The following is a 20,935-nucleotide window of genomic DNA, read 5'->3' as shown; positions in this document are numbered from 1 at the left end:
CAGCAAACAGCAAACAGTGGTGGGGAGGGGGGGGAGGGAAGGGGAGAAAGAGGGAGGGGAGAAAAAAAAAATCTCTGTGCCTTGCTGTAGGGAAAAACCAACTGTCTCCATTGGAGGAGGGGAGTAGAACCTTCCAAATCCATATCCATCTGGACATAGAGGCTGATCCATAATAGGCTCAGAGAACAGGCTCTGAAAACTGATGGACAAAAAGTTAGATCTGTGATCCCAGGAGAATCCTTACTCAAGACCCTCAAACCTAACATATACAATTTATGTCATGTTTCCACAGAAATCTCATGGGGCAGTAGGAGCAGGGATTTATATCTCTATCAGCTGAGAAAGGAGGTGAGTGTCTTTTTACCTATATTGGGAGAAGGCTGGAAGTTGGTGCTTCAAATTTGGAGCTTTTATAGGCTGGTACCCCAGATTTCGCATGGTCACATTCCATGAGGATACACATGGGGTCTTTGTCATGGTGGAATGCTTTTTCTCTAAATTGGGACCTTAAACATTTCCTTTAGTTTAGCAACTTGTTGGCAAGAGTGGAAGAGCAGGGCGGCAGACTTGGCCCAGTGGTTAGGGCGTCTGTCTACCACATGGGAGGTCTGCGGTTCAAACCCCGGGCCTCCCTGACCCGTGTGGAGCTGGCCCATGTGCAGTGCTGATGCGCACAAGGAGTGCCGTGCCATGTAGGGGTGTCCCCCATGTAGGGGAACCCCATGCTCAAGGAGTGTACCCCGTGAGGAGAGCCGCCCAGCGCAAAAGAAAGTGCAGCCTGCCCAGGAATGGCACCACACACACGGAGAGCTGACACAACAAGATGATGCAACAAAAAGAAACACAGATTCCCGTGCTGCTGACAACAACAGAAGCGGACAAAGAAGACGCAAGAAATAGACACAGAGAACAGACAACGGGGGTGGGAAGGGGAAAGAAATAATAAATAAATAAATATTTTTTAAAAAAAGTGGAAGAGCAGTTGCCACCAAGAAGCCATTTATCTTGCGTTTGTGTGTCTCCAGCCTAGTCAGTGGTCAGGGATATGGTGAAACAACTCTAGAAAATTTAACCAATGCTAGGAAAATGAGAAAATTAATAAACCTTAATTTGTGTGTTATTCAAATGAATAAGGCAATTATTTACCTGTTCAACAGACTGTCCCTTGATTACAAGCCATTAGTGCCTAGAGATTGTTGACATTTTCTTAAAACTTCACAGGTGTCAATTTTACAGATTTTGCATTTGAAAGCAGAAGCTAAGCTCATTTAGTTTGTTAAGAGGGAAATACATTCACCAATTCATTTGAACTGGAATTTGTTGGGGACTACCCTGTACCAGGCACTAGGAAAAGAAGGTGAGGGACACCAGTCACTATTCTTATAGAGTGGGAAATGGTCCCATGAAAAAAAAATGACAAGACAATGCGGTAATTGCTACAGCAGCGGTAGGTACCCCTCTGCCTGGAGGAAGGAGGAGGTTGGGGGGAAATGTGGTCCTTGGGAGAAAGTTTCCCAGAGAATGTCACATAGGATTAGGATCTTAACAAGTAAGTAGAAGTTCTCTAGCCCAGTAAGGAAGGACATTCTAGGCTGGAGGAATAGCAAATGCTAAGGCACAGAGATGCATAAAGCTGGTTTCCTTTGGGAATTGCAAATAGTTTCATGTGACTTGAGCTGAGGTGCCTGTGGCAGGTTGAAATTATTTTGTGAATCCCCAAAAGAGAAATACTATGTTTGTAAAGTAATCTATTCCTCTGGGTGTGATCCGATCCCCTTTGATTGCATTAAATTCAGTTGAGGGTCCTTTGATTAGATTACTTGATAAGATCAATTTAGGGCTTTTGATTGGACTATGTCGGTGAGGTGTGACTTAGGTTGAGTCTCTGTCCCCTTGCTGGGTCTGGTATAAACAGACTCACATGGACAGACACAGGAAAAAGAAAGCTGCCACGTTTGATCCTGCCATGTGAGAGAGAGGATTGCTAAACTGCGAAGCCCCAAGAGGCTGGGCCCACAGAGGAGATGGTGAGCCCAGAGGGGAGGGCTGAAACTTTGGCAGAGATTGGTGACCATCTTGCTTCACCATGTGGCAACACATCGGGATCAACATCCACTGACTTTGGTGTGAAAGCATCTCTGATAGTTACTCTGGACTTTTCACAGCCTTGGGACAGTAAGCTTTTACCCCAGGTAAATAACACTTTATAAAAGCCAATGTGTTTCTGGTACTTAGCATCAGCAGCCCTTTGGCAAACTAAAATAGTGCCTTAGGAGGGGATCTGACAGGAAGGAGAGGTGGCTAAAGGTAGATTGGTGCCAACACCTTATGATGGGCTTTTAGGCAGAGGAAGTTTGATTTTTATCCCAAAGTCCATGGGAAACAGGTATTTTTATTTTAGAATGTTTTAGAAGATTGTGCTATAAACCCTTGTTTAAATTTCCTTCATTGCTTACTTGGAACTCTACCGTAGATTCCACATGGATGAAAGAAACTTTATAATGGTCCTTCTCACCATATCCTTCTCCAGCTTAGCCCTACAGTGGCTCATCTCCTCCATACCATGAAGGTCACCAGCCCATGATCACCCCTGCTTATTAATCTCCCACCTTATCAAAATCGATCTTTCTTCCATCCTCCAGCTCCACTGGGACCAAAGTGCCTCAGAGCCTGTTCTATCTGGAACAATCTCTCTCCTACCAACTCCCAATAGCTACTTATCTTCCAGGTTCCAGCTTAACCATCTGCTTGCCTCAAAAGCCTTCCCTGATTCCATCAGTCCTCCCAGAACTGGTAGTAGCCCTGTGCATTTCTTGCTCTTAACACTAGTCTCCTCTGCAACTGTCTTTCCTGCCAGTCTCCAGCCCTTGTTTGCCACAGAATCTCCTGTGCCTAGCAGGATGCCAGGCACATATTACTATTTGTGAATTCATTTAGAAATTTCTTCTAGGAGACCATTTTAGAGATAAAATGGGCTGGATTCATTTAGAAATTTCTTCTAGGAGACCATTTTAGAGATAAATATGGGCTGGAGTTAAGCCAATGGCCAGGGGCATGTACAGGAGGGGACAGCTTAGGGGCATATTTCTAATAATAAACTGGTTCAGTATTTAGTGGTGTTGTACTGGAAAAATAGGAAGTGATAAGGGTGATGTGTGGAACCACAAAAGCATTTAGCTCCTTCCCTCCACATTACTACCCCTGCCCACCCTCTTCCTGGCCTCTCTGCCACCCTGTCCCTTGCAACAGTCTAATAGTTTTCCCAAAGGAGGAAGACTTGCTGATCACCGGTCTGAGACTGGGGCATGGCTTAGCAGGAGGGTCCGGTCTCTTTGGTCAGAAATCTCACGGCCATGCACAGACCCTCATTTGCTCTTTTGTCTCTTTGTAGACAGCTGCCTCTTCCTGCTGTTCCTCTCTGTCTGCATTTGAGTGGGTGCCAGACCAAGGCCTGTTCCCCAGGTCTCACCTCACGCATTTAGTGTGAATGAGAAGATACCTCGAGGCTGCCTCCTCCAAACCACTGCTCTGCCCTGGGACCTTTGCCCAGCAATTAACAAAGTGGGCCTTTGTCTTCCAGTTTGGTGGTTGGTCTTTGTTTGTGTAGTTCTCATAGCAAAGACCCCACAGAGCACAAATTGAGTGCTGAAGTTAAGGTCATTCAATTCCCTAAAAACATACACTGTCCAAGTTCTAAGATATTAGTGAGATGTATTAGTATTTATCTTCTGTAATGAAATAATAAATAAAATGAACATATGCATTACCTACCATTCTTCCCTGCTGAGCTTGGCATTCAGTTAAGGTTTTCTAAGGTTGACTTTCTAAGTTGCCCCTTAAGATTTTTTATTGTTGTTGTTTTGAATTCACTAGATCTAAAATTATACTGGGAATAATTTTTTCTTTTAGGTCTCTGCATATTTTGTATAATTAATAACAAATAAGTGATATAAGGATGTGCCATTGGGCTACAACTTGAGGGATGGTCTTAAAACTTTACTCTCCTTTATCATTTCTTTTAATCTATGAATGTTAACAGTTATTATTCCAAAATCCATACCGTGCCAGAATGTTCAGATTAAGACTTGCTTGTGACTATCAGAACACTAATTTGGGATCTCCAAGGAAAAGTCTTACCAAGTGTATCAGTCAGTATCTAGTCAGGACAACAAAACCACACTAGAAATTTCAAATATTTGACACTTAATTCAGAAGATTAGTTACATAGGAATTGGACAGCCAAAAGAGATTAATAATGCTAGAATAGCTACCACACCTTGGGTTGGGGGAACGAAAGGTAAGAGGTGGTCTTAGGAGACTGTTTTAGTCTGCTAAGGCTGCCAATGCAAAATACCAGAAATAGGTAGGTTTTTAAAATGGGTATTTATTAAGGTAAAAGTTTACAGTTCTGCGACTGCCAAAATGTCCAAATCAAGGTATCATCAGAGATACTTTCTCACCAAAGGTTGGCTGCTGGCAGCTCTTGGACTCCTGCCATATGACAAGGCAAGATGGCGGCTGATCTCTGGAGTCCTCTCTCCCACAGAGCAGGTTCAAAATGGCGGCTGTCTTTCTCTACATGTTTCTGTTTTAAGTTCTCAGTTTATATAAGACTCCAGTAAGAAGGTAGAGACCTAACTTGGGTTGTGCTTCACTGCCATAGTCCAATCAAAGGCCCTAAAATGATCTAGTCAAAGGTGACCTAAGAAAATGTCCTTAACTGAATCTAACCAAGAGGGCTCGCCTACACTGTGTTTACAGGCACAGCAACGGATTAGTTTAAGAATATAATTTTCTGGGGTCTATAATAGACAAACCAGGACAGAGACCTAGGAAAGGTTCTAGGGGACTGGAGTTCAGACCTCTGAGTGAGATCTGCAGGGGCTGGGGACAACAGAGAGGGAATGGGACATGTCTGGTCCTCCAACTGCCCACCTGCTGCTGGTACCTCTACATGGGAAACAAGGCTGGTGTTGGATATCTGAGGGTGTAGAGTGAGGTTGATGTTAACAAGATCAAAGGAAACTGGAAGCCAGAGCCAACTCTCTGATACTTTCTCCCCTCCTCACCTTCTCATTTCCCTCCCATGTCCTCCTTTGTTTCTTTGGGAGAATCTCACAGGAAGCTGGCTGGCAAGGGTGCCCTGGAAGTATGGTCTGAAGGGTCCAGGCCCAGCATCACAGAACATAGTGTCCGTGGGAAGCTGGAACTGAGGAGCAGTAGGAAACAACAGGCAAACAATGCCATTTCATCCACAGGCCAATTTCAAGTTTCCACAAACTCACTCCCTCCTTAGACAGAGTTAGACCTCTTGGGTGATATTCTGATAAGCTCATCTTGTAGAAGACTGATAAAGGTAAGAAGTTAGGAATGAAGAGGTAGATATTTCCATTTGTGAATCACCAAGGAAGAGACAGGTCATCATTTAGACAAAAGGAACTCAAAGAGTAAACCTTAGACAGGAGGGTGGGAAAGCCTGCTTCTCTCTGGGACTTAGTCTCTTTCATTTGACCACATTGAGAGGTCAGGATAGTCATGAGGGCGCCTCCTGGTGGTGAATGCTGCGGATGACCTCTCCTACCCACAGGACGGCTGGGGAGCCACTTCAAGGAAGGTAATTGCCTCTTCCCAGGTGATTTTGCTTCCTTTTACTCTGGGTTTGTTTTAGTCTGTTAGACTGCCAAAATGCAGTATACCAGAAATGGGTTGACTTTTTTCCATTTTTTTTTTAAAGGAGGTACTTGGAATTGAACCTGAGACCTCATACAAGAGAAGCAGGTGATCAACCACTGAGTGATACCTGCTCCCCAAGGGTTCACATTTTTTTTTAGGCCAGTAAAAAGAATTTATTGGGAAATGGGGAAAAAACAGAGCTTGCTGAGAAATGGAAAAGAAGGACAGAAGTACGCACTGAGATTTGATGTGGGTTCCTCTAGGCAGAGAGAGTGGGCTTTGACTTGTGAAGTCACCTTTTAAACTATTAATTATTCCTCCTCTTGCTAATGCTAAGCAGAGGGGACCTGGTGTAATTGGTGACCTCACCAATGGTGGGGGCCAATGGTGAGGCCTGTTTGGAATATCTGGGGCCAAGGGGAGGTCCTGGAAAGAGAAACTGGGACCTCAAGGTTAAACTCAAGGTTTCAGCAGGGTATTGCAGCCATGTTGTCTGCCTGCCATGTTGTCTGTCAGCCATGATGTGGCTTGTCTTCTCCTCATTTACCTCGCTAACCTGCCTCAACTTCCCCTTCAGAGAGTTCATGCCCTTATTCTTAAGGGGGTGCTGAAGGACGATGGTCATTCTTCTGTAGTTACTGCCTCCTGGTTAGAGCAGTAGTCCCAGCTCTGACTTTTAACAATGGGCATTTATTTGTTTACAAACCTATAATTCTGAGGCCATGAAAATATCCAAATCAAGGCATCATCAGGTGATTCTTTCTCTGAGAAGACAGGCTGCGAGCAATCCTGACTCCTCTGTCATATGGCAAGGCACATGGAGTGTCTGCTTGTCTCTCCCTACTCTTTTGGGTTTTGTTGCTTTCAGCTTTTGGCTTCTGTGGCTTTCTCTTTGTTTCTGGGGCTCTCTCTCTGTCTTTCTCTCTGTGTTCACCCTGTTTATAAAGGACTTCAAAAAGAGGATTAAGGCCCATACTGGGCCATGCCTGAATTAAAGTAACCTAATTAAAAGTTTCCACCCAGGGAAGTGGCTGTGGCTCAATCAGTTGGGCTCCCATCTACCATAGGTGATGGTAGACTCGCCCGCATGCTGTGGAGAGCTGACTCAGCAAGGTGATGCAACATAAAGGGAGACAAGCAAAAAACGCAGAAGAGTGCAGTGACGGACACAGAGAGCAGACAGCATGCCAAAAAGCCACAAGGGGGGGGGTATTAAAAAAAAGTTTCCACCCACAATAAGGTCACACCCACAAGAATGGGCCCACTTTAAGAACCTGATTTTTGAGGGTGCATACACTCTCAAGCCACCATAGGGTTCATGGTACTTTTATCCAAATAATCCAGCCTGGTTTTAGCTCTGTTCTGGGGAATTTTGGAGAAAGTTGAGGAGGGATTTGAACTGCAGCATTGTGGGTCCCAGAGGCCCATAAGGTCATTGTGGAGGCAGCTGTGGTACCCTGGGGAGAGTCCTCCAATGGACTAGAGCAAAGGTGATGTCGAGGCCACTGCTCCTCCCCTATGTAAGGATTCTTTTTGTTGCCAACCTCAAAAAATTGGGGCTTGGTTTTATTAATGAAAACTCAGAAAAAGGCTCCAAGAATTTGGGGGCAGGAAGAGTGGTTGGAACTCCCCTCTAGACACTTCCTTGATATGTGGTTCTTCTTGTGTGTCGGTATGTGCTGTGCCAGCTCTGTTGACCCAGAGTCCACTGTACTTGGAGAGACACCCAATAGTTACCAAGGGCTCTGTAATTATGACTCTGTGGGACACATATCCCCCCATCCCCTATCCCTGAGCCCACCATTTCTCTCTCTTCACTTTCTTTGATGGAGAAGATGCAGTATGCATGGAGGATGAGAAATTACACTTCCATTGATGTATACATGGGCGATAGCTGGTTCTTTGCTGACAAGGATTTTGTTGCCACGTGAAGTGAGGGCTTTGGGGTATGAAGGTGGGAAGAGCCTGACAAGCAGGCACAAAGAGGACATGGAGAGAGGTTTGCTGGGAAGTCAGGGAAAGACTGTGCTTTCTGGGTGATATTGCTTAAGGCTGTGCTGGGAACTAAAGTGCCATCTCCTTCTGGCCTTGGCCTGAGCTGGCTCCATGCAGTCTCAGATCTCAGAGGAGGGGCCGGGAGCAGGGAGAATGTGTGCCCCACTCCATCCCTCGTCAACTCTGAGGCCCTTGGTGATTCTGCACAGTTTCTCTAGATTTTTTTTTAGTGCGTGCCCTCTGCAGTTGTACTATCCCATCTGCCAAGAAGATACAGTCAAGCTTCTAGTTCTGACCTCTGAACATGCTTTCTCAAAGTCCATGTGTCTCCCTTCTTCCTTACCCTTTCTGTTAAGAGCATTGCTGGCTGAATTAATCCTGCCACTGAATAAACTAGAACTCCCAGGATCAAGAGGGGAAGGGGTCATGCACTTGCTCATAACAGACACAGGACCAGGAGCTGAGGTTCACCCCCTTCACCACAGCCCAGCTCCCCCCTGGACACCCCTTGGCACTCAGTCCAGGGTACAGACCCTAAGGTCCTCTGGCTACTGAGCGCTAATCAGTTGGATTTATAGCATGCACTTAGTAGAGAAAAATACCACAAAAGGTGCTACTGTGTTTGCTAAAGAAGCATCCCTGAAAAATCAACTCCATTGTAGCTCCCTAGGCTGGTGATGGGGGGGTGATTCTATGGTCTCCCCCAAGACAAGGTTTCATAAATGAGGGTCCCCTTTCCCTACTAGGTGGCCCCTCCTGGCCAAGCTCTGTCCTACTTGTCACTACTCTCTCTCGGCTATCTGCAAGTGTGTGGGTGGGCACCTGTCTGGCTGCAGGCGAGATGTCTTCATGTCTGGGAGTCGGGAAGGTGCCTTTGAGTGTGCACACACATGGGCAGGTGTGTGCGCGTGCACCTTCCCTGGTGGCGGTCTACAAGCAGCACTCACTGGAGAGGGCATGCAGGCAGAGACCACCTCCACATCCGGTCCGGCCCCCTTACCAGGAGAGTGTGCCATGTTGTCTCCCTGCACCCAAGAAGCCCACCCCTTTCCCCACGGCACTCACCAGGAGGCCACGGTCCTGCAGTTCCAGCTCAAGCCATGCCACCCAGAGTCACAAGAGCTTGCCTGCCTGCATGTTCCCACCTTCCTGGGCTCCGTCTCCTCGCGGAAGTGAGAGGTCTGCAGGAGGCTTTTCCAGCAGCAGGAGGAGCAGCAGCAAGGAGCAGCACGGGCACCCTTCAAATGGGGACTCTAGCCCTTTAAATCTGCTCAGTTACCAAAAAAGAAGAGGCACCAGACCCTGTTAATTAAAGCTCGCCCTGGTCCATCATTCTCAGGAGCTGCAGTGCTCCGCTCCTTCACGATAGCTGAGAGATTCTCCTGAACTCCCAGCCATGGATCTTGGAGAATTGCCCCCGAGCTCAGCAGGAGGTATGATTCTTGCCGATGGCACTCTGGGGCTTGTGTGGCTCTAAATCAATAATACAACCGACTGCATGGATGCTGCCTGTCCCCACCCCCCTTCTTTCCCGCTTCCCCTCTCCCTCTTTTCCAGTTTCCCAGCTTGTGTTTAGTTGAGATCAACCAAGTTTTCCTGGGTTTTGGAGCAAGGGGAAGGCTGAGGGGTACCTGGAGGTAGCTCCTGATGTGTTTGTTTTGGCCCTGGCTTCAGCTAGCTGCCAAAGTGGTTTGGAGGAGTGGGGCAACGTGTTCCTTTAAGCTCTGGCTCCTGCAAAACCATTTCCTCCTGGCTGGGGCCCTTCCCCCTGGGACGCTTAAAAGGGCATAACCCTGACTTGACGGCTTCTTAAATCAATGACCCGCCACTAGGTCTGAAGATGGCTCTGCGGCTGCTTTCCCATGTCATCGGAAAACTCATTCCATCCAACTTTCTCTTTGTAGATCGTCCCAGCAGGAACACCCTGCTGGCACCTGTCCCCTGGTCTCCCCTCCCCTCTACTTTGACTGCTGCTGGACGAAAATGCTTGCAGCCGGATTTCAGGAATTCTTAACCCTTTCCCCTGTGCCTTTTGAGGAAACTCACTTCTAACTGAGCCTAAGATTCTGTAGCAAAGAGTTGTTTTTATTCAGGAATCTGCTCTAGCCTGGCAGAGAGATGGGGTAGATTTATCTTCTTTGTACATTGCATTTTGTAAATTGTACTCGGGCCCAGAGAACAGCTATCTGCAAACCTTTCATTGATGTGTTTTCGCCCCCACAGCTTCCTTCTGGGCAAAATGCTTTTCTGGAGTCACCCCAAAGGGAAGATTTCCTTTCAATCAGCTTGACGGGACTTCACAGATGTCCCTGAAAGCCAGGCCCTGGCAGAGGGAGCCATTTTCCTCTTCCTGAGTAACAGTTCCCTGGAGCTTTGGGAAGGGGCTTCCATGGGCTTAGGACACCCCCCCCCCCCCCCAAGGAGAGTAACTTAGAGAAAACACTTTGACTGATTTTTCCAGGGACTTTCAAACATACTGGCAGCCTAACATCATATCTCAAGACTTGATAGGGACGTGGGTCATATAAACTGTTCACACTGGTAGGGGTTTCCCCTAAAAGTTATTGTCTGCAGTGTCTTAAACTGTTTATGTGGACAGTAGTTAAGGTAGGGGTAGTCAAATCCCTTCCAATCCCCCAGTTAAGGATGGAAACTTTCTTTGGGTGGAAGTCAGCATGTCTGTTTCTGAGACACTTGGGTGCAATGTAATTTGTATCATCAGAATAATAAAATTCTCAGCCGTGGCAGAAACTCCCTGGTTAGGAACGACTACCCAAAGCCTACAAATGAAACAATGGACTTCCCAATCGCCATGCCCATGAGTGGACTCGTGCAATACATTGAAGATTCCAAAAGAGGAACCCAGGCAGAGACGTTTCCTGCAAACAATAAGCAGATGCCGAAGCCTCTGTCTCACAGGACGAAGGAGAAGGCCCAAGGGCAGGCCGCCTTATGGGTTTGGTGCTCTTTGCTGGGGCGTTGCTTTCAGCTGGGCCTGAAGAGCTTTGTGGAGGGTCTGGCTTTTGTTTGAAGCTGGGAATCTAAGTAAGGAAGTGGCCTGTAAGTCAGTCGGCTTGTTACCCTGAGCGCACAGGAATCAGTGGAGAGGGTGCAACCTGGGAGCTCCTCCCAAAGCTTTGGGTGTCTCTCCCTGCTCTTCTCTGCGGTGCAAAAGTCACAGACCCTCTGTCTCTCCACGCATTATTGCTCAAAAGTCAACACCCTTCTCCCACTTGTAGGGGGAGCCCCCAAAAAGCTTGGACTTCACAAACTCCCTCCCATGGCAGCGATAGGCTTGGGTTAGACATCACTCACTGTGCCCTTGAACCTGCTGAGGCCCATTAGCAATAATGGCAGTAAGTAGACCGTTCCTCTGTGTCAGTTTTCCTTCTCAACTTGATGGTGAATTTGTGTGTGTGAGTGCAGGTTTTGTTTTTCTAATTTACTGGATTCTGCTGTCTTCTAAGGAGCTGTAAACAGATCCCAAAGGGGTTTGTTTGGCTCTATCAACTTTGTACAGTTTTCTGGTCCGTTGATGTTCTTTTAATGGCCTTGGTGGGCTCTCAGGTGAACAGGGTGGTGGAGTGGAAAGGACAGTCCATCTTTACATCTTGGGCCCACCACTAACTTGTGTGTGGCCTTGGACCAGTTATCCTACCTTATGGAGCATCAGTTTCTTCATTCATAGTAGGATAAGACTGTCAGAATTAAAGGGGATAATTCAGCTACAGTCTGTGTACACAGCAGGTACAAAATAAATATTTCTCTGTCCGTCTAATGAAGGCACCTGCCTTCAATGAAGTAAACCTTTTTCTTTTTTCCTTTTTCTTTTTTTGAAGTAAACCTTAATGAGAAGGGTCGAAGAGTCCAAAAAGCTACAGTGACACCATGACTGACTGCCCACTGGATTGTGACTTCCCTCTCCAGAGGACAGGGATGACCTCTCCTTTGTCATCACAGCTCCCTGGCAGCTGGCATAGGGCCTGGCATGGAGCTGAAACTACGTCAAATGAATACATGAATGGTCTGCAGACCTTTAGCCTTCAGCATAGGTGATTTTTAATGACTAAGCGGAACCAGTTCTCACTTAGTTTACTTAAGAAATATGGCTGAGCCAGAAAGATCCAGGAGCCTGTGACTGTAATAAATTTGGACTAAAATATATCCATTTGCAGGGAAATTTGAACTGTAATAAAAAAAAATAACTCCTGCAATAGGCACTGTCCCAGCAGCCGCTGGACTCCAAAGGGCTTTGAAGCCCATCTGATTGCTAAGGAATGCGGAGATAACTTCTGCTTTCCCCTAGCATGTGCTTTGTCCTCTTTTTCATCCTCTGAAGAACAGAACTGTCTCTGAAAAGGGGAAACAACTGTAGGTGGAAGGAGGCCCTTACGTAAGCTTTCACTCTGGTATGTGCAACAAGCCAATTAATTAATCAACTTGTGTGTAGATACTTAGTACCTATTGGGGAGAGTCATTGATAAAAAAATACTTATTGACAGGTCTCACCATTGGCCCCCAGCATTGATGGGGTAACCTATAACAGCTGGGGCACCTTCCCTTAGCATTAGCAAGGGGAGAAATAATTAATAGCTTAAAACATGACCACACAAGCCAAAGTTCACTCTCTGCCTACAGGAGCTAGTATCAAATCTCAGTGTGTATTTCCATCCTTCTCTCCCATTTCTCAGGAAGCTCTGTTCATTTCTTTCATTTCCCAATAAATTCTTTTTTACTGGCCTAAAAAAAATTTTTATTGAAGATTATAATCACATAATAACTACCACCTACCATTTATTGAAGGTCTCCGCTAGCTAGGACTGGGGTTTCTGATATGGGAGTGACAAACATCCCAGCTGTCAAGTAAGGGGACAGATGAGTGAACAGTATGGACTGGTGGAGGCTATGGGAGCCACGAGTCCAGTGGACCTTGTGACCCACCTTGACATAGGCTCAGGGAAGGCTTCTTTCAAGTAGGTGACCCCCAGAGTCCCAAAAGAGAGGGCTTTGGAGAAGTATTCTAGGCAGAGGAAGTGGCACATGCACAGGGCAGAGGTGGAAGAGCTACAGTAGGGAGTGATGGAGAGGATGTGGAGGACCATGTGGCCAGAGAGGAGGCTGGAGAGGTGGGCAGGGGCCAAACCCCCAAAGAAGCTTGGAAAGAAGGGGCCTGCATTCTGAGGGAGAGGAAACATCACTGAAGGATTTTCAAGCCAGAGAATCCGTTCAGAAAATGCAATCCAACAAATCTATATTGAGCATCAATCACATACGAAGCTGTATTCTAGGCACTGGAGATAGAGCAGTGAACAAAACAGACAGAAATCCCTGCTTTGTGGAGTTTTTCTTCCAGTGGGAAAGAGAGGAAATAAGCACCAGAAAGGCAAATTTACAAATGTTATGTTAGATGGTGATTAATGCTATGGAGAGAAAGAAGCAGAGAAGGAGGATGGGGGGTGGGGGTGGGCAGGAGCCATGACGGGCCACGGGTGCATGCAATCCTGAACAGAATGGAACGAGATGCCTGTGCTGGAAAGGTGACTTGAGAATGAAGACTGTCGCGGAGGCTGAGGGAAGAATGTTGGCTTTTACTCTGAGTGAGATGGGAGCTGGTGCTGGATTCTGAGCAGAGGAGGACATTTAAAAATGATCTTCCCAGCTTCTGTGTGGAGGAAAGACTGTTGGTGGGCAAGGGTGGAAGTGAGGAGACCAGCTAGGAGGCTAACACAGAATCCCAGTAAGAGGCGATGGTATCGGGCAAGGGTGGTGCCAGGGGAGGTGTGAAAAGTGCTAGGATTCTGGACTTTTTTTTGAGGGTGGAGGCAAAGTGACTTGCTGAGGGATTAGACAGTTATGTGAGAGAAAGAGATGATTCAAGGATGACTCAAGTTTCTTTGGCCTGAGATGGAGAAGACTGTAGGTGGAGCAGGTTTGGGAGACCAGGAGTTCAGTGTTTCTCATGTTAACTTCAAGGCGGCTGTTGAACAACCCAGTGGAGATGATGAGTAGGCAGTCTTAGGTTCGTGGAAGAGACCAGGGCTGGATGCAGATTTGGGAGTCACTCAGAGTCCAGATGGTATTTGAAACCATATCAGATGAGATGATATCAGATGAGATCATGCAGAGACTGAGGACGGATGGGGGGGACCCAGGACTGAATTCCCAGGCACCGCAAGTGTTTAGAGGTGAAGGAGAGGAGGAGAAACCAACTAAGGAGACTGAAGAAGAGGCACCTCTCCTGTTCAGAACTCCACCCCTCCATCCCATTTCCTTTCTTCATCTGAGACCCTGGTGCACAAATGGCTCTCCCCATTTGTAGCTCGTTCCTTCTTCCCACCCCACTATAAATCAGCTCAAATCTCTCATCTTTAAAGAACCCTCCTTTGACTTCCCCCACGTCCTCCTTAGCTCTTACCCTATTTTTCTCTTTCCCTTTACAGAAGAATTTTTCTTTCTTCCAACATTAAGTTGAATAACTGCTATACACCAGGCATGGAAGATGGTGGAGGGATAAGAGACTTGAAAGAGTGTTTATCTATACCTTCTCTATTTCCATAAAGCATTTTGGATAGCACACAAATATATGTGCATGTGTAAGAAAATATATCATCATAAACTGAGGATTAAAAAAACTGGTACCAAGGAAAACACAATTTAGAATAGAGCAGTGAACAAAACCGACAGAAATCCCTGCAAAAAAAATAAGGTACAGAAATAAAGGTCATAGCGTTCTATAAAATATAATTGAACCAACACTCTCATCAGAACTTCCTGGTCAGACAAAGGAAAATGGGAATTCCTATAAAAAATTTACAGAAGTCTAATATATGTGCAAAAAAAGTGCTCATAACATAATTATACAACCCAATAAATTTTTACAAACTGGACACCCTATCTATCCAGCCCCCAGTCAAGAGTCAGGACAATATCTGCACCACTATCCTTCCTTCCCCTCTTCCTCCTTTCCATTCAATCATTCAGTACCCTCCCCAGGAACTGACATTATTGATTTGCCTATCTCAAACTTTTTGGGAATTGATCTTTGGGTTTTATTGACCATGAGATGATATGCTAGTTCCTCAAGGACAACAAAAGTTTTCCTGGCATTTAATTCTTGAAGGGTTTCACTTAAAGGACATGTAAGCACTTAGGTGGACTATACCTTGTCTACTTCCATGATGTATTTTGGATAGCATACAAATGTATGTATGCTTATAGTGAAATATAAAATTATTAACTAAGGTTTAAAAAGGCAAAGAGTGGGACTTATTTTGCATCACCTAAGGCCTGACAAGAGCTATTCAGAAGGTGGAGGATGGAGAGGATGAGGTGTTAAATGCAGAGAGATCAAGCAACGTAAGGGCTGGCCTTGGATTTGGAAAGGAGGAGGTGGCCAGCACTGCTGCCTGGAGGGAGGGAGGTAGAGGCCAGTTTGAGGGAGGATAAGGAATTGGAGCTTTGCAGTGATGCCTTTGAGTGGAGACCACTATTTCCAGAAGATCCATTCCCAAGGGCAGGAGAGACAGAGGGTGGCAGGAAGAGGAGGTTGTTGTACCAAGGAAAGGTTTAGTTCATTTTCACTAGGATGAAGGAGACTTCATTGTGTTCTTGGGGAGGTGGGTTGTCAAGAGCTAGAGGAGAAAGATAAAGGAGATGGCAAAGATAATTAAAGAAACAAGGACTTAGATAAACTCTCTCCCTATATTCACACACTTAAAAACTCAGCCTAACTTGACTTCACCCCCTCTTTACCTTTTCCTGCTCATGGACCCCTCTTGTCACTGCAGTTCTCCTTTGTTTGGAAGCTAAGTTGGCCTTTATCAACATATACCTAAAAATGGAGGTTCTTAACCTTTTTTATTCCATGGACCTCTTTGCCAGTCAGGTGAAAACCATGGGCCCCTTACTAAGTCCACATTCTACTGTGTATTATTTAATAAATACATCACACCCACGCCAACACAAGAATGTGTTTTTGAATTTCAATTCAAGCTCACGGACCCCTTGTTAAGAACTCCTTCCCTAAAATATGACCTACTCACATCTCCCCATAACGAGAGGGACCCTGTGGGGTATCTGCTTGACTATTTCAGCTGTTTGTCCCCAGAATTCCAGGGCTGCAAGCACCCAGCTTCTCTCCTTATGTTCCAAATGAGGAAACTGAGGCCCATCATTTCCTGGCAGGATAGAGACAGAGGCAGAGCAAAGCCCCAGGCCTCTGGACTCCTGTCCAGCCTCTTTACTCAGACTGTAGCATCCACAGGCATTCCCAGAACGCACCCTGTGAGGCCTCAAACTGGAGTGTTTCTCAAATCTCAGCATGCGTCAAAATCACCTGTTAAAACCTTGAGTCCAGGAGCCCCTGATTGGCTAAGTCTGAGGTGGGGCTGAAAACTGGCCTTTCTACTGGGCTCCCAGGTGGTGTGGTTGAGCACCAGGGCTGGAGAGGCCCTGCAGGCTGGGGAGGCAGGGAAGGCAGGAGAAAAGAGGCCATGGGTATAGAAAAGCTAGACCAGGCCTGAGCCTCTAGAAGCATTTCCTTTGGCCCGCTCCCATTTCCCCCAGGGCAGGCCTGAATGAGGTGGGGTGGCCACCTGCCAGATCGTTCCACTTTCTAGCCACTGAAAGATCCAAAGAATGCAGTGGGGCAGGCCGAGCTCTGAGGCTAATCCGGGAGGGCCAGGCTGGAGTTAAACACAGCTCAGCCTGTCCTTTAGCATCGCTCCCGCCCTACGGAGGGGGAGCGGTGCCCAGGGAAACCCGCCACTCAGACCTGGGCTGGAAAGCATTTAACAGGCGACATTGCACATCTAGCAGCGCTGAGATCGCCACCCCCGCCCGTTCCCCCAGGGAAGGAGGAGCTCCCGGCTTGGGTGTGCCCCAAGATTTGTCTTCAGTGTATTCCATTATCTTGGAGCTCAGAGCATATGTCAAATGAATTCTGTGTTCTCTGGCAGGTTATTACGCCCTGAATTAGTGTGGTGAAATAAAAACTATAATAAAGCTGTACCACACTCTTAAATTGTGAAAATTTATTATAAAATGTGCATAGTTATTAACTGATTTTTGCCTGTGTGCGTTTGCCTGCGCCTGAAGCCAAGGAAGATGAAAAGTGACTCTGTCAAAGGGAGGCCGAGAGTTGGCTCCTGGAATTCTCCAGAGTCCTAAATGGGGCAGCAAATTCACAGATTCTCGGAGAATGATGCTGGCCTCTCTAGGGCGGTGCTGCCCAAGGCACTCGAGGGCTACAAATCACGCGTCCTTCTGGGAGGAACCCATCCGTCCTCTTGAAAAAGGTCCAGGCAGGCTGAGGGAGGCGTGGATAAACAGGGCCTTGCGTCTCACCAGAGTGAACTCACCCCCCCTAACCCTGGGACTCAAGGTTCGAGCCCAGGAGCGCGGCTGCGGACACCCCACCCTCTTCCTTCCCACCCTGTCCACGGGCCTGCTTCTCCGCTCCACCAGGGCTGCTCTCTAGACGGAGTGGCTGGTCGTGGGGCTGTCTCCAAAGCAGCGGGGAAATGAGCCGGGAGTGGTTTCCCTGCTTTTCGATTCTGCGGGAAATTGGAGGAAGGTGGTTTCCTCTGTTGCAGACAGAGGCTCTGCTGATTCTTTAGGAAAGAGGGAAAGCCCTGACTCCAAGTTTGCATTTTGAACCAAGTTCCACGCCACTCTCTTGACCCTGGCCCCATCCCCTTGGAGCCATAGCGGCATCCTCCCTGGTGTACTAGCCCAGGGTCCTTATTGCCACACAGAGACCCACGAGGTTTTGAAATTCACCTGAGCCTTGAGACGCCTCTGCCTGAGAAGAAGAGAAAAAGAAAAGCTCAGACTGTTTCTCAAATGCCAAGGTTGAGGATTTGCTCGAGTGACTGAGCTCTGCCACTATGCCCTGGAGTTGCTCTTGGGGTGCCCACCAAGTCCACTGGCAATGCTGTAGCTTCCCATCCAGGGTGGGCCAGGAGCCGCAGGTATCCATATGGGGTACTGGGGGCTTGGGTTCTGATCTTGGGGAGCTCCCAGGCTTGCTGTGATCTGTGTGGTACATGGAGAGCTGAAAACCCCAGAACCAGAATGGAAGAACTCCTTGGTTTTTCAGTCCCCTCTGGGAGAGGTTTTCTACTAGCCTGTTTCTGTTTAGTTCCTGTTTATATAACACAGCTGACGCCTGAACCACAGAGTTCATCATCATGCTAAGAGCTGGGGAACAGACTAATTCCTGGAGTTCCTGCTTTCTTTTGGCTGTAGTATTCTTGTTTGGACCTTAATGAATCCTTTTATATTTTTCTGAACCTGGGATACAAAGTATGCCACCTGGGTGGGGTGGTAGTGGAAGGGAGACCCATAATTTAAAAACTGTCTTACAAAAATTCCTTTCTCCCTCCGCTGATTTGGAGGAAAATGAAATTCAAGACATCTGCAGAAATGTAAAGTTTCGATGAAATTGTTCAACTGCTTGGATTCTCCCTTTGCTTTCCTCTGCCCCATTAAAACCTAAGGAAAATTCACGGGGGTGGAGGGAGAGAAACAAACACTTGATTCAAATGGAATCATGGGTTTATTCCTTTCCCATCTTCCCTTGGCATGGTTGTGCCAATACATGGAAGATAACACGATTATGTGAATATGTAATAAAGTGCAATCTAATTAGTTCATCAGCACTGTCTTTGTGGCCAGGCAGTGTGATTTCCTAGTTTTAAGATAGTGAAATTGCTGATGTGAGAGCAAGTACTTGCTGAAGTACATCATAAAATAGCCAGCTCAAGAAAACTCCGGTGCGCTGCAGAAACCCAGCATTTGGGATTCATTTTTATATTCTTCACCTTGTTCCAGAAAGGCTGCAAGGTGGTTTGCAAAGCTGGCTATCAACTGCAAGACAATTAAATGGAAAATAAATGGACAAAGAAAATAAGGCAAAGGGAAAACAAGACTGGGAAAGCAAGGACGGAGTTGAAAGTAATTAAGACCCAAAATTCATGACATCCGACACAGTCCATTTGCTAGCGGGGGAATTTCAGAGTGGCACTGGGCTTTCCCTCAGCCAGCACAGAGAGGGAGACACAGTCCCTTATTACAGACCCAGCATCCATGTGAGCAGAGCCAACCCGCTGCTCAGGAGAGGCACAGCTATTCCCGGCACTGAAGGCAAAGAGAAAGATGCCCCATGGTTCTCAAAGAGAGGACATGGTACAACGTAACCAGCAGGGTCCTGAGCACCTTCCAGTCCATATGGCAAGGAGTTTAATAGGTCTGACTCTTGGAACTTTCCTCAAGATGGGGGTGGGGTAGGTGGCTAGGGAAAAATACAGAACTGTCCCAAAACTCTCTCTGAAGGGCTGGCTTTATCTTAGAATTTAGATGGTCTGTGATTAGCTGCACTTCCTTCCAGCCATCCCCCATGAGTGTTTCCATGGAGCGGCATCAGATGTGTGTGTGTGCACTTGCATGTTTGTGGTAGTGGGATGGTAAAGAATGGGGACTGCACAGACTAGGCAGGTTCTGAATACTGTAAACCACAGTTTTGTTTCTGTCATTTTCCATATTGGGGTTCCTCTTAAGATTTTTTTTAGAGATTAATTAATTTATTTCTCCCCACCCCCTCATTGTTTGCATTTGCTGTGTCTGTTTTGTTGTGTGCTCATCATCTTTTCAGGAGGAACTGGGAAGCAAACCCGGCATCTCCCATGTGGGAGAGAGGCACCTATTTGTCTGAGGTACCTCTGCTCCCTGCTTTGTTGTGTCTTGCATTATGTGTTCTCCTGTCTCTTGTTGTATCATCTTGTCGTGTCAACTTGTTGTGCCTGTCTGTTGTGTCAGCTTGCTGTCCTGCTTGTACTGAACCTGGTACCTCCCATGTGGTAGGCAGGATCTCAATTGCTTGAGCCATATCTGCTTCCCTCCTCATAAGATTTTACTTGAAGAAAGGGACCTCCCACTACTAATAAGAGCTGAAAAAGCATGGTTCACAAAAATGGATTGACTGAACCCCATGGGCAGTTGTTTTCTCAACAGTATGAGCGATGGATTTTGAGTAATTCTCCTTGACAAGTACTTGGAGGCCAGTTCCCCTAGACTGCTGGTTAGGAACAATCCCATATGCTTTAACAGTTGGTAGAGCTGGAGGTGGCACTGAATCCAGTTATAAAAACAGAAGAGGTGACCAGGACACCTTCCTGAGCAGAAAGCTACTCAGGATGCAGCTAGCGCCAGATCAGTTCATTAGAGCTGGCGTCTGTTCTGATTGGCTGGCGCTCAACTAGCCTCCATTTAGATTGGTCAGTGCCTATACCCTATAGGTTGTTAGGCATTCTGAATATCATCCTGCGTGTGATCAGGGCCAAGAAATTCCTCAAGGAGAATTTGGGATCCCATGTGTAGTCCAGACAAAGGGTCTAATAAGTCCCTAAACTTTGATCATGGCATAAAAAATTTAAGGAGGTGAACTAAACATCTACCTCAGTGATTAATCTCCCCATAAAAAAAAAAAAGAACCCACAAAATCATTATGCCTTCATGGAAGGTTTAATGTTAGACATAATAATTTCCTGGCATATTCTCTGATAAGGATTGGCCACCTGTGTCCTGGAATGAGTTAACTTTATATACATATTTTTTACTCTAAACCAGTTAAAAGACAAAGAATGTTTTCTGAAAAATGATGACATTGGATTTTAGGATAGCTTATTGGCACACATTTTCTTTGGTAATAATTAAAGATCAAAGCCCCTTGTCTATAACAGCTACTACTAATTCATGACCATAAAACCATGCCCTCTGTTCCAAAGGGAATAATGATCGCTCTGTTTTCTGTCAATGTTCAGTTCATCTAAGAGGGACCTAAAGTTATAAAGGTAGAAAATAAAAAGGAGGGAAAAATACAGTACTATTTGATACTATATTCATATTTTTGGGTACTTTCTACTTGCCATTTGCTATGTGAGCTGCTGAGGACATAGCAAAAAACAAAACAGATTAGGGTCCTGCTCTTACAGAGCTCACATTTTAGTATTGAAAGACAGACAATTAAAACCTAGCAAATTATTTTCCTTTTTGACCTTGAGCTTATTCCAGTAGCTGAGTCACCTTGAAGTTGGTGTCCATTGATTGCCTTTTCTCTTAAGTATGGATCACATTTTCCTATTTCTTTGTATGTCAGTAATTTTGAATTATATTCTGGCTTTTATGAATGGTTTGTTGTAGAGATGCTGGATTCTGTTATGTTTATCTGAAGAGTGTTTGCTTGCATTTTTGCTTTAGCAGGAATTTA

The 20,935-nt window shown here is 46.2% G+C and overlaps 1 protein-coding gene across 1 annotated transcript in view; it reads left to right on the top strand.

Moving 5' to 3' along the window:
• Positions 1-8,913: 8,913 nt before the first annotated feature.
• CALN1 (calneuron 1) overlaps positions 8,914-20,935 on the top strand; it is a 556,564-nt gene continuing 544,542 nt past the window's right edge. The window contains exon 1 of the mRNA XM_071211181.1: positions 8,914-9,101. The gene's annotated coding sequence lies outside the window, so the exon portion shown is untranslated. The remainder of the gene's footprint in view (positions 9,102-20,935) is intronic.

This window comes from Dasypus novemcinctus, chromosome 23 (genome assembly GCF_030445035.2).
Source record: "Dasypus novemcinctus isolate mDasNov1 chromosome 23, mDasNov1.1.hap2, whole genome shotgun sequence".
Classification (NCBI taxonomy): Eukaryota; Metazoa; Chordata; class Mammalia; order Cingulata; family Dasypodidae; genus Dasypus; species Dasypus novemcinctus.
Note: the sequence above shows the minus strand (reverse complement) of the source record. Positions and strands in the feature narration are given on the sequence as shown.